The sequence below is a fragment of the Triticum aestivum genome, chromosome 2B (assembly GCF_018294505.1).
Source record: "Triticum aestivum cultivar Chinese Spring chromosome 2B, IWGSC CS RefSeq v2.1, whole genome shotgun sequence".
NCBI classification, from domain to species: Eukaryota; Viridiplantae; Streptophyta; class Magnoliopsida; order Poales; family Poaceae; genus Triticum; species Triticum aestivum.
In genome coordinates this window covers 37,823,176-37,836,883 of record NC_057798.1, presented here as the reverse complement: position 1 = coordinate 37,836,883, position 13,708 = coordinate 37,823,176, and positions in this window count along the sequence as shown.

Here is a 13,708-nt window from a genome sequence, read left to right as displayed (position 1 = left end):
TATAGTAGCAGCAAGCTTCTCTGCAGCAGCGCTACTGCTAACTATTTAGCAGTAGCGCATGTCGGTGGCACCCTGCTACAACTATTCTTGCACTGTGCCACGTGGTGGGCGTCACTTATCAGCAGCGTGCCTCTAATTATTTTGGAAAGCTATCAGACAACAATGTGTAGATAGTTGATAAGTAGTCCTTCAGTTATATTTTCTTGTGTCTTACCAAGACCTAGTGTGCTCTCGTATCAAGCGCCTCACTAAATGGGTCGGTGTAGGCATGCGGGAGGCCACGGCCCCATATTTTGTTTTTTTTCTTTCTTTCCTTTTTTGTTTCATTTATACATCCAAATATTCTGGATAAATATATTTCAAAATACACTTTACATAAAGCATTTGAAAAAATGTTAACCAAGCTTTTGAAAAATGTTAAATGTTTATGAGAAATTTTTTCTCGTGTATATGAAAATGTATACAAACAAATACGATATGTGCGAAAAAAGTTGATCACATATCTAAAAAATATTAATAAAGCATTTGAAAAGCATAATCAAGTATCTAAAAAATGTTAATCAAGCATTTGAAAAATGTTAAATGTGTATAGAAAAAATGTTAACCATGTATTAAATGATAACCATCCATTTGAAAATGTTAAATGTGTATAGAAAAAATGCTTTAAGCATTTGAAAATGTTATAATGTGTATATAAAAAATGTTGTTCATGTATTAAAAATGTTAATCATGTACTTGCTAAATGTTAATCAAGCATTTAGAAGATGTTTAAAACACGTTGACCATATATTAGAAAACTAGCGGAGTGACCCGCGCATTTGCGCGGCTAGGTTGTCCTTTTCTATTGCCATTCTCCAACTTTCTTTCTTATCATTGATGTCAAAGTGACTCCCCCATGTTCTGATAACTGTTCATCTTCAGCCACCCGAATTAGCTATTTAAAAAATTAAGCATGATAAGTATCATTAACATATGACGACCACTAATAGAGATATTGATTGGGCATTTTAAAGTCATTAATTAAGTACACAAATTTAGCCTTCCATATTTTGTTTGAGGCTACATTTGTATTTATCTTTTTATTAAGAATTTTAAGACATTCTCACCAAAAATATAGTACAAATACTGATGTCTTGTACTTCAGTCTTTTTTGTTCGCTTCATCTATCCACGTCTTCATAAGTACTATACACTATTTTTACTCGTACGACATTGCACGTGGTTGTTTCCTTTAGTTGTCTATTGATACGTATCCAACGTATCTATAATTTTTTATTGTTCCATGCTATTATATTATTTGTGTTGGGTGTTTAACGGGCTTTACAATACACTTTTATATTATTTTGGGGACTAACCTACTAACCGGAGGCTCATCCCATATTGCTGTTTTTTTGCCTATTTCAGTGTTTCGTAGAAAAGGAATATCAAATGGAGTCCAAACGGAATGAAACCTTCAGGAGAGTTATTTTTGGAACGGAAGCAATCCAGGAGACTTGGAGTAGACGTCAGGGAAGCAACGGGGAAGCCACGAGGCAGGGAGGCGCGCCCTACCCCCCATGGGCATGCCTCCCACCCTTGTGGGCCCCTCGTGGCTCCCCTGACCGACTTCTTTCGCCTATATATACTCATATACCCCAAAATCATCCAGGAGCACAATAGATCGGAAGTTCCGCCGCTGCAAGCCTCTGTAGCCACCAAAAACCAATTGGGACCCTGTTTCGGCACCCTACTGGAGGGGAGATCCCTCACCATGGCCATCTTCATCATCCCGGCGCTCTCCATGACGAGGAGGGAGTAGTTCACCCTCGGGGATGAGGGTATGTACCAGTAGCTATGTGTTTGATCTCTCTCTCTCTCTCTCTCTCTCTCTCTCTCTCTCTCTCTCGTGTTCTTGATTTGGCACGATCTTGATGTATTCATGAGCTTTGCTATTATAGTTGGATCTTATGATGTTTCTCCCCCTCTACTCTCTTGTAATGGATTGATTTTTCCCTTTGAAGTTATCTTATCAGATTAGTCTTTAAGGATTTGAGAACACTTGATGTATGTCTTGCGTGGGATACCCGTGGTGACAATGGGGTATTCTATTGATCCACTTGATGTATGTTTTGGTGATCAACTTGCGGGTTCCGTGACCTTGGGAATCTATGCATAGGGGTTGGCACACGTTTTCATCTTGACTCTTCGTTAAAAACTTTGGGGCACTTTTTGAAGTACTTTGTGTTGGTTGAATAGATGAATCTGAGATTGTGTGAAGCATATCGTGAAATCATGCCCACGGATACTTGAGGTGACATTAGGGTTTTGGTTGATTAGTGTCTTAAGGTGTTATTCTAGTATGAACTATATGATAGATCGAAGGGAAAGAATAGCTACGTGTTATTTTACTACAGACTCTTGAATAGATCGATCAGAAAGGATAACTTTGAGGTGGTTTCGTACCCTACAATAATCTCTTCGTTTGTTCTCCGATATTAGTGACTTTGGATTGACTCTTTGTTGCATGTTGAGGGATAGTTATATGATCCAGTTATGTTATTATTGTTGAGAGAACTTGCACTAATGAAAGTATGAACCTTAGGCCTTGTTTCCTAGCATTGCAATACCGTTTGTGCTCACTTTTATCATTAGTTACTTTTCTGTTTTTATAAATTCATATTACAAAAACATATTGCACTTGTATCACCATCTCTTCGCCGAACTAGTAGACCTATACAATTTACCATTGTACTGGGTGTGTTGGGGACACAAGAGACTCTTTGTTATTTGGTTGTAGGGTTGTTTGAGAGAGACCATCTTCATCCTACGCCTCCCAAGGATTAATAAACCTTAGGTCATCCACTTGAGGGAAATTTTCTACTGTCCTACAAACATCTGCACTTGGAGGCCCAACAACATCTACAAGAATAAGATTGCGTAGTAGACATCAAGCTCATTTCTGGCACCGTTGACGGGGAGGTGAGTGCTTGAAGATATATCTTTAGATCTTGTAATCGAATCTTTTAGTTTCTTGTTTTATCACTAGTTTAGTTTATAACAAAAAATGGAATTGAGTTTGCCTCATACGCTTCATCTTTTTAATATCTTTCGTGAGAATGATGGAAAGGAAAATTAAGCTCAAGTACTAGAAGAAGAAGTTTATAAAATGTTTGGCACTAAATCTTTGAATGATGAGCATGATTGCAATGTTGTTTGTATGAACTCTTTGAGTATCTATAGTACTAGTGATGATTGCACTAGTCATGATGAAAAAGTCTATTTTAAGCATGTCAACTTTTGTGGAGTGCATAGAGTTTGCAAGTACACACCAAATAGAGAAGATAGATTTTGCAAGAGGCATAAGTATTTAGAAACTAAATGGTTGCAAGAAAGGCTAGATGCTTGTGCTAAAAATTTAAAATTTGTTTGCCATCCTTGTGAACTTTGCAAGGAACGTGATCATTTAAATCCCCAATGCAAATTGTTTCATGATCGTATCATGTCCAAAAATTGTGATGACTTGATTTCTCTTGCACATCGTAATGAACTTAGTTTGCTTTTGGGTTATGAAGAAATAAAACGTATAACTAAAGATATGCCAGAATTTGTCCTTGATAAAGTTCTTGATTTTGATCTAGAAGAAACTTTTATGTATTGTGCGGTGAATTGCATTGAAAATCCTTATATTGCCAATTACATAAAGAAAAGAAAGCGAATAGAAGATGAAGAGAATACTAATGAAACGGAAGAGACTTCCCAATATCCTCCTATTATTTCTTATGATGAATCAGGTAACGAGGAGGAGATTTCTATTCAACCAATCTCATTAATAAGGAGCTCAAAAAAGAGGGTTAAACCCACACATGATGTGCAGAAGAAAAAGAAAAGACGGAGAAGCAAAGGTAGAAAGTTATCCCTCCCAAATGATGTTGCTCCTATTACTCATTGTAATGATGATAATTGCGATACTATTGGTGCTATCCATACTATTAATGATGAGAGTGATTATGCTTATGATATGAAAAGGCCCAAGCTTGGGGATGATATGTTTGATGAGAATGACATGTTTGAGAATATATTTGCTTCAATTAATGTTTGTTCCAAGCTTGGGGATGCTATGTTTAATGAAGATGATATTTTAGCCTCCCAAGTTTTGATGCGCAAATTTATTATGATGATAGCATGCCTCCTATTTATAATGGTTATATTGATGAACGTGGGTTTGGAAGAGTGTCAACTTTAGGAAGTAATTATCCCACCATTTTGGAGGGTGTTCAATCTTATAATATTTATGAAAGTGGATTTGGAGAGGTCATGGCTTTATTTAGTGATGAATCCACTATCTTGGAAGAGGTTTCAATTGATTATGATGAGAACAAAGTTGCTACTTATGATGATTATTGTGATGAAACTTATGCTATAAAAAGTAGTGATGATTATAGTTATAAAACTTGTCATGATTATGATTACCCTTTTTCTGAACATTACTCTTTTAATGTGGAAACTATTTATAGTATTCGAGTCTCTTATGATACTCCCACTATTCCGAATGAGAAGAATTTTGCTTATGTGGAGAGTAATAAAATTTCTATGCTTGTAGTATATGTTCCTCCCTCATAATAATTTTCAGTAGCATCATGAATGAATTCAACAATATAACCATCACATAAAGCATTCTTTTCATGATCTATCGACAAAGAGCTAGCTATGGACAGGGGTGCGTGGAAGCTTGCTATCCATGTGCCAGAGCCATGAGTTGGTTGCGAGATCTTATGGGTTTCACCTCTGGCCTACCCCTACTTGTTTGGGACTAAAGGCTTTGTTGGAGGAACATATGCTTGTAGGAATTGTAATAATATCAAGTTTCCTCCCTATGTGTTGAAAATCTTGAAGCTATGCTTGTTCCGCCTTCCTATGCTAGTTGATTATTCTTCCCATAAGTTGTTTGCTCACAAAATCCCTACGCATAGGAAGTGGGTTAGACTTAAATGTGCTAGTCATATTCTTCATGATGCTCTCTTTATGTTTCAATTCTTATCTTTTATGTGAGCATCATTGAAATCACCATGCCTAGCTAGGGGCGTTAAACGATAGCGCTTGTTGGGAGGCAACCCAATTTTATTTTCGTTCCTTGCTTTTTGTTCCTGTTTAGTAATAAATAATTCATATATACTCTGTTTAGATGTGTTTTTATGTTTTAATTAGTGTTTGTGCCAAGTAAAACCTTTGGGAAGACTTGGGTGAAGTCTTTGTGATCTTGCTGTAAAAAACAGAAACTTTTGCGCTCAAGAGATTAGCTGCCATTTTTTACTGGAAAGTGCTTTCAGGTTGATTCTTTTTGCACATGATTAATAGAAAATTTTCTCAGGTCCACCAATTTATTTCACAAATTTTTGGAGTTACAGAAGTATTCTAATGATACATATTACTACAGACGGTTCTGTTTTTGACAGATTCTGTTTTTCGTGTGTTGTTTGCTTATTTTGATGAACCTATGGCTAGTATCGGGGGGTATGAACCATAGAGAAGTTAGAATACAGTAGGTTTAACACCAATATAAATAAAGAATTAGTTCATTACAGTACCTTAAGTAGTGGTTTTTCTTTCTTGCACTAACGGAGCTTATGAGATTTTCTGTTCAGTTTTGTGTTGTGAAGTTTTCAAGTTTTGGGTAAAGATTTGATGGACTACAGAATAAGGAGTGGAAATATCCTAAGCTTGGGGATGCGCAAGGAACCCCAAGATAAATTCAAGGACAACCAAAATCCTAAGCTTGGGGGTGCCCCAGAAGGCATCCCCTCTTTCATCTTCGTCTATCGGTAACTTTACTTGGAGCTACATTTTTATTCACCACATGATATGTGTTTTGCTAGGAGTGTCTTGTATGATATGAGTCTTTGCTTTTTAGTTTACCAGAATCATCCTTGCTATACACACCTTTTGGGAGAGACACACATGATTCAGAATTTATTAGAATACTCTATGTGCTTCACTTATGTCTTTTTAGAGCACGGCGGTGGTTTTATTTTGTAGAAATTATTGATCTCTCATTCTTCACTTATATTATTTTGAGAGTCTTTTATAACAGCATGGTATTTGCTATGGTTATAAAATTGGTCCTAATATGATGGGCATCCAAATTGGCTATAATAAAAACTATCATAGAAAGTGAATTGAATACTATGATCAATTTGTTGCTTGATAATTGTTTTGAGATATAAAGGTGGTAATGTTAGAGTCATGCTAGTTGGGTAATTATGAAATTGAGAAATACTTGTGTTGAAGTTGGCAAGTCCCGTAGCATGCACGTATGGTAAAAGTTGTGTGACAAATTTGTTGCATGGGGTGCTCTTTTGGTTGCCTTCCTTATGTGTGGAGGCCGGGGGCGTGCGATGGTTAACTCCTACCAACCTCCCCCCTAGGAGCATGCGTAGTAGTACTTTGCTTCGAGGGCTAATAAACTTTTGCAATAAGTATATGAGTTCTTTATGACTAATGTGAGTCCATGGATTATACGCACTCTTACCCTTCCATCATTGCTAGTCTCTATTGTACCGTGCATTGCCCTTTCTCACCTTAAGAGTTGGTGCAAACTTCGCCGGTGCATCCAAACCCCGTGATACGACACGCTCTATCACACATAAACATCCTTATATCTTTCCCAAAACAGCCACCATACCTACCTATTATGGCATTTCCATAGCCATTCCGAGATATATTCACTACTAGGGAAAACCCTAGCAGTAGCGTGGGTTTAAAGCCTATCAGTAGCACGGGGTACCGCCCTACTAGTAAGGCGCTACAACTAAAGGTTAGAAGTAGCATGGGTTGGACCACGCTACTACTATATAGACTTAGTAGCAGCGCTTTCCACAACAAGCGCTACTGGTAATTAGTAGTAGTACTTCTCGTAGCACGCGCTACTACTATTATTCTGTATTTATTTTTTATTTTATGTTATATTCATACACCTTTATACAAGTTTTTATACCGCAGCAATTTAGAGAATGATTTTACATTATAATGAGTTATTACATCAGTGAGAGAAAGAACCGTGGACTCGTTTCATGTGGATGTCCATCCACTTGAAACTAATCCACGGTTCTTTCACCCAATGATATAATAATATCATCATCATCATATCATTAACAACTTATCATCATAATACATCATTGTCATATAACACCTCCTCATGATCATCGTTTTCATCAATGAGACATCACATACAAGTTGGTGACTAGACATATTCACAACTACTCATCATCATCAACTCTCATAAACATATTGTACCTCATAGGACCTACTACATTCTCTTAGGAGCTAGTATAATATCTTAGGTAAAATAACATAAAACAAGATAGCCCCTGACTCTCCATTATGGAGAATGGAGATTATCCTGTCTCCAATTCTTGCCTTTCGCACAATGTTGCTTCCAAGAACCTCCTTCGACTGTCCATACATTTCTTCCATTCTTTGATTATCATGTGTTCACGTTTTTAGAAATCTGTTATGCACATGTGAGATTCGTAGGATGACCTGGTTGTCTGTTCAAAACATTCAGGATTTTCTGTTGAAAAACATAGTAATAATTTCGTAGTTAGCAATGTAGTTCAGTTTTAGAAATATGCAAAAGATGCATGGGTATCATAATAATAAAAAATCTTACCAGCATATCTCCATGGAAGTTATCGTGGTTCAACACATGCGCTAGTGGCACGTATTCACCATAATTTGCAGGAGTTCGATAAAAGGCATTGTAATTCTCAATTTCAGTACAATATGCGACCAGATGATTTTTCTCTTGATAAGTTAACTCAGAGCCATCGGTGTAGTTGGTTCTGTCTACCATCTTCCGCACACTCTTTGAAGAATGAAAATAAGCTATGAATGGAAATAAGCTGTCAATTATTTTGAAATAAACAATATAAATTACTTAATAACTATGTTTGAGGAACTCACATAGCGGTAGAATTGGAAGCGTATCAACAAGAACCCAAATGTCCAAATTGTCTTGGTCGATGTCAGGATCACCAAGATCCATGGTGACAAACATACCCTCTTGAAAATCATACATCTTGCAAAGTGCTTCCCAACCCGGGCAACCAAAATGGGATATACTCTCAGAATTGTATAGATTTACCTCAAAATCCATACCATGATGGGTCCTTAGGTTAATTTTCTTTGTTTCATTCCTCTCATGATCTTCAAAACCCATCCTCTCCAAGAGATAGCGTCTTGCATGCATGGGATATGCTAGTCGAATTGTAAAAGACGAAAATTACACATTAAAGTAGTAGAAGTCGAGCTTAATTACGAAAAAAACACTTTGCATCGTAGCTTACCGTATCACAATCGAAGGCCTCCTCGAGCTTAATGCTGAAGCGCCGACCTTCGTCCAGGTGAGGCCTGTCGCAGAAACCTCGTTTGTCGCCGCACCAGGAGCACTCCCCGGGATCTTCTTTGTCCGACGACATTTCTTATGTTCATAATTCAAAGATTAAACTTGTACAATTAAATATATGTACTACAAAAACTAAATTAGATCATTATTATTCAGCACGGGTTGACTATCGGTCCGTCGAGTTTTTTTTGAAAACTCTCAGCTCACGTGGTGTATATATTTGACCGTTGGTGATGGTCGCTCCTCCCTTCGTCACGTGTGCATTAAACCAAAATGTCTAGCACACGGGAACGAAGGAGAAGCAACCCCCACGACAACAGTCGACATTCTTCTTCGTTCTCTCATATATGGTGGACACACTCCCTCACTGATTTTTTAACCGTCCATGATGGTCGTTACTCCTCCTTCCCCTAGTGCATAACAAAGGTCTAGCACAAGGAGAAGAAGGAGAAACGACCCCCACAACAATAGTCGGGATTCTTCGGCCTCGACAGACTTAAAGTCAACCCGAAATATCGTCTAATTATCTTTCTAGAAAATCCAGGCCACTCGATATTTCCTACATATTCTAGCACAAGTCATGCCAAAATTCACGAAAAATTCCGGCATGACCTTTGCCAAAAAAGGACATATCGAGCGCCTGAAATTTGCCGGAACGGAAATTAATCAACACTCCAGCAAAACATAGGCCACTCGGAGGTGTAACCTGCAAACATTACCGGCCACTTGGGCAAACACATATCCTATTTGACATGTTTTTATCTACACCATATCTTATAGGACTCATATTGACATGGAGATTTGTTTGGTCTCACCTCGAGGTCGGAGGGGGCTGGTGACGGGGAGGACAACGGGGATGATGGAGGGGCTCCTAAATTTCTGCAAAAACAAATACCCTATTACTTAAACTAAAAAAATATAGCGCTGGCCAGAGATACTCTAAATGTAGCACTGGTCGGTGACGGGTCGATGCGGGAATAATTTCTTAAACTAAAAAATAACAACAAACATAGCAGTAACACGTTTTCCTAGCACGCGCTACTGCTATGGGACGTAGCAGTAGCGCTGGCTAGAGATACTCACTACTGCTAAGTGGGGCTAGCCATCTGCACCCAGTACAAACATAGCAGCAGCGCGTTGTCGTAGCACGCGCTACTGCTAAAGTAGTAGCAGTAGCGTGGTTTATTTAAACGCGCTACTACTAATTAGCAGTAGCGCTCATATTTGTCCAACGCTACTGCTAAGATGCTGTGTATAAGGTTTTCCCTAGTAGTGATTGCCATGCAACTTTCCACCGTTCCGTTTATTATGACACGTTTCATCATTGTCATATTGCCTTGCATGATCATGTAGTTGACATCGTATTTGTGGCAAAGCCACCATGCATAATTTTTCATACATGTCACTCTTGATTCATTGCCCATTCCGGTACACCGTCGAAGGCATTCATATAGAGTCATATCTTGTTCTAGTATCGAGTTGTAATCCACGAGTTGTAAATAAATAGAAGTGTGATGATCATCATTATTAGAGCATTGTCCCCTATAAAAAAAGAAAGGCCAAATAAAAAAAGGCCAAAAGAAGGCCCAAAAAAGGGGAGGGGGGACAATGTTACTATCCTTTTCCACACGTGTGCTTCAAAGTAGCACCATGATCTTTATGATAGAGAGTCTCTTATTTTGTCACTTTCATATACTAGTGGGAATTTTTCATTATAGAACTTGGCTTGTATATTCCAACAATGGGCTTCCTCAAATGCCCTATGTCTTCATGAGCAATTAAGTTGGATGCACACCCACTTAGTTTGTTTTGTTGAGCTTTCCTACATATATAGCTCTAGTGCATCTGTTGCATGGCAATCCCTACTCCTTGCATTGATATCAATTGATGGGCATCTGCCTAGCTCATTGATTAGCCGCGTTAATGTGAGACTTTCTTCTATTTTTTGTCTTCTCCACACAACCTCCATCATCATATTCTATTCCACCCATAGTGCTATATCCATGGTTTACGCTCATGTATTGCGTGAGAGTTAAAAAAAGTTGAAGTACATTAAAAAGTATGAACCAATTGCTTGGCTGAAACCGGGGTTGTGCATGATGGGAGTATTTTGTGTGATGAAAATGAAGCATAGCCTAACTATATGATTTTGTAGGGATAAACTTTCTTTAGCCATGTTATTTTGAGAAGACATGATTACTTTGTTAGTATGCTTGAAGTATTAATATTTTTATGTCAATATGAACTTTTATTTTGAATCATTTGGATCTTAACATTCATGCCACAATAAAGAAAATTACATTGAGAAATATGCTAGGTAGCATTCCACATCAGAAATTCTGTTTTTATCATTTACCTACTCGAGGACGAGCAGGAATTAAGCTTGGGGATGCTTGCTACGTCTCCAACGTATCTATAATTTTTGATTGTTACATACTATTATATTATCTATTTTGGATGTTTAATGGGCTTTACTATACACTTTTATATTATTTTTGGGACTAACCTACTAACCGGAGGCCCAGCACATATTGCTGTTTTTTTGCCTATTTCAGTGTTTCGCAGCAAAGGAATATCAAATGGAGTCCAAATGGAATGAAACCTTCGGGAGAGTTATTTTTGGAAGGGAAGCAATCCAGGTGACTTGGAGTAGACTTCAGGGAAGCAACGAGGAAGCCACGAGGCAGGGAGGCACGCCCTACCCCCCTGGGCGTGCCCCCCCACCCTCGTTGGCCCCTCGTGGCTCCCCTGACCGACTTCTTTCGCCTATATATACTCATATACCCCGAAAACATCCAGGAGCACAATAGATCAGGAGTTCCGCAGCCGCAAGCCTCTGTAGCCACCAAAAACCAATCGGGACCCTGTTCCGGCACCCTGCCGGAGGGGGGATCCCTCACCGGTGGCCATCTTCATCATCCCAGCGCTCTTCATGACGAGGAGGGAGTAGTTCATCCTCGGGGCTGAGGGTATGTACTAGTAGCTATGTGTTTGATCTCTCTCTCTCTCATGTTCTTGATTTGGCACGATCTTGATGTATCGCGAGCTTTGCTATTATAGTTGGATATTATGATGTTTCTCCCCCTCTACTCTCTTGTAATGGATTGAGTTTTCCCTTTGAAGTTTTTATCGGATTGAGTCTTTAAGGATTTGAGAACACTTGATGTATGTCTTGCGTGGGATACCCGTGGTGACAATGGGGTATTCTATTGATCCACTTGATGTATGTTTTGGTGATCAACTTGCGGGTTTCGTGACCTTGCGAATCTATGCATAAGGGTTGGCACATGTTTTTGTCTTGACTCTTCGGTAGAAACTTTGGGGCACTCTTTGAAGTACTTTGTGTTGGTTAAATAGATGAATCTGAGATTGTGTGATGCATATCATATAATCTTGCCCACGGATACTTGAGGTGACATTGGAGTATCTAGGTAACATTAGGGTTTTGGTTGATTTGTGTCTTAAGGTGTTATTCTAGTACAAACTCTATGATAGATCGAACGGAAAGAATAGCTACGTGTTATTTTACTACGGACTCTTGAATAGATTGATCAGAAAGGATAACTTTGAGGTGGTTTCGTACCCTACAATAATCTCTTCGCTTGTTCTCCGCTATTAGTGACTTTGGAGTGACTCTTTGTTGCATGTTGAGGGATAGTTATATGATCCAGTTATGTTATTATTGTTGAGAGAACTTGCACTAGTAAAAGTATGAACCTTAGGCCTTGTTTCCTAGCATTGCAATACCGTTTGTGCTCACTTTTATCATTAGTTACATTGCTGTTTTTATAACTTCAGATTACAAAAACCTATATCTACCATCCATATTGCACTTCTATCACCATCTCTTCACCGAACTAGCGCATCTATACAATTTAACATTGTATTGGGTGTGTTGGGGACACAAGAGACTCATTGTTATTTGGTTGCAGGGTTGTTTGAGAGAGACCATCTTCATCCTATGCCTCCCACGGATTGATAAACCTTAGTTCATCCACTTTAGGGAAATTTGCTACTGTCTTACAAATCTCTGCACTTGAAGGCCCAACAACGTCTATAAGAAGAAGGTTGTGTAGTAGACACCATCTATATGTCGGATTTCAGCTAAGACATTTAAATTGATCGTGCATACACATTGCGGAAATATTTTTCTCTAGTTCTTATGGCCATAACATGTTTTCTTTATCTTGCCCCTGTTGTTTATACTTTGATTTCGCACATTAACATCATTTGTTGCTTTGGATATTTACTTTTACAGTGACAATACCATCTTACTTCCTTCATGATCGCTCACAGAAATTTATTCTAAAATTTAGATGAACTCATTTTGAAACCCAAATTTATAGTTTTCCACTGATTTTTCTGTAAATGAGTTTCTGATAAAATATTATGTGCAACTGCCAACTCATATGTATAATTTATTCCCAGATTTAGCTATTCATGAAGTTTACATATGAACATATTTTTTTCAAGTTGGAAATGGACACTTCTACTTCTTCCGTCTTCTTTGACTTATTGACTTTCTTTGTTTCGCTTTAAGCCCGATAGGTTCCACATATATTTACATTGTTCGACCCGTATTGGAAATAATAATGCCCCAGTCAAGACTTTATATGTGATTCTAGTATAGAAGACCAAACTACTAATTCATGTTTTATACGTAATATCATACACAATTGCTTGAGTTCTTAATTTACCTTATAAGATATTTTTGTAAATAATTATTTTGAATTTTGCTCCATTCATCCTTGCCCATGGAATTTCAAGTTCTTAATTTATTTTTATGGGGAACTTTACATATAAACAAATAATTACGCATGTAATAATAGTTGTGCTACTGTGGGTTTCTACAATAGACATCGTTATACTCTGAACCACCACGGTCAAGCATAAGAATTGTAGCCTATACAACGAATTATTATTGGACTATAAATAAACAATATGGCTTTGCTCGAGGTTCATCTTTAAACTTCGCGGTAATTCGGCATTAATTCACTTCCATTGTTATAGCATTAGTTCATGGGAAAGTCCTTTCTTTTTCTGTTGGTAGAGTATCTTGTGGAAACTTGGATTCATCAGTCTTAAATTAACACCATCAATTTGACCTCCATAGTTTTTTAGAATGTGTACATAAAAATTAAATATGTAAAAGGAGATAAATAGCTGGTCATCGAGCTTGCCAAAAGTTAAAGTAAAAGGACTGTGGTTCAGTGAAACCTTGGCTCGACAGGATGCATATACGCGCTTGTCGTATCACGAGTCAAGCATTGGATCCATCGTGTCATACGTCGACGCAGCTCTGTCTCGAATCGCTGGATCAGCTGGCCAG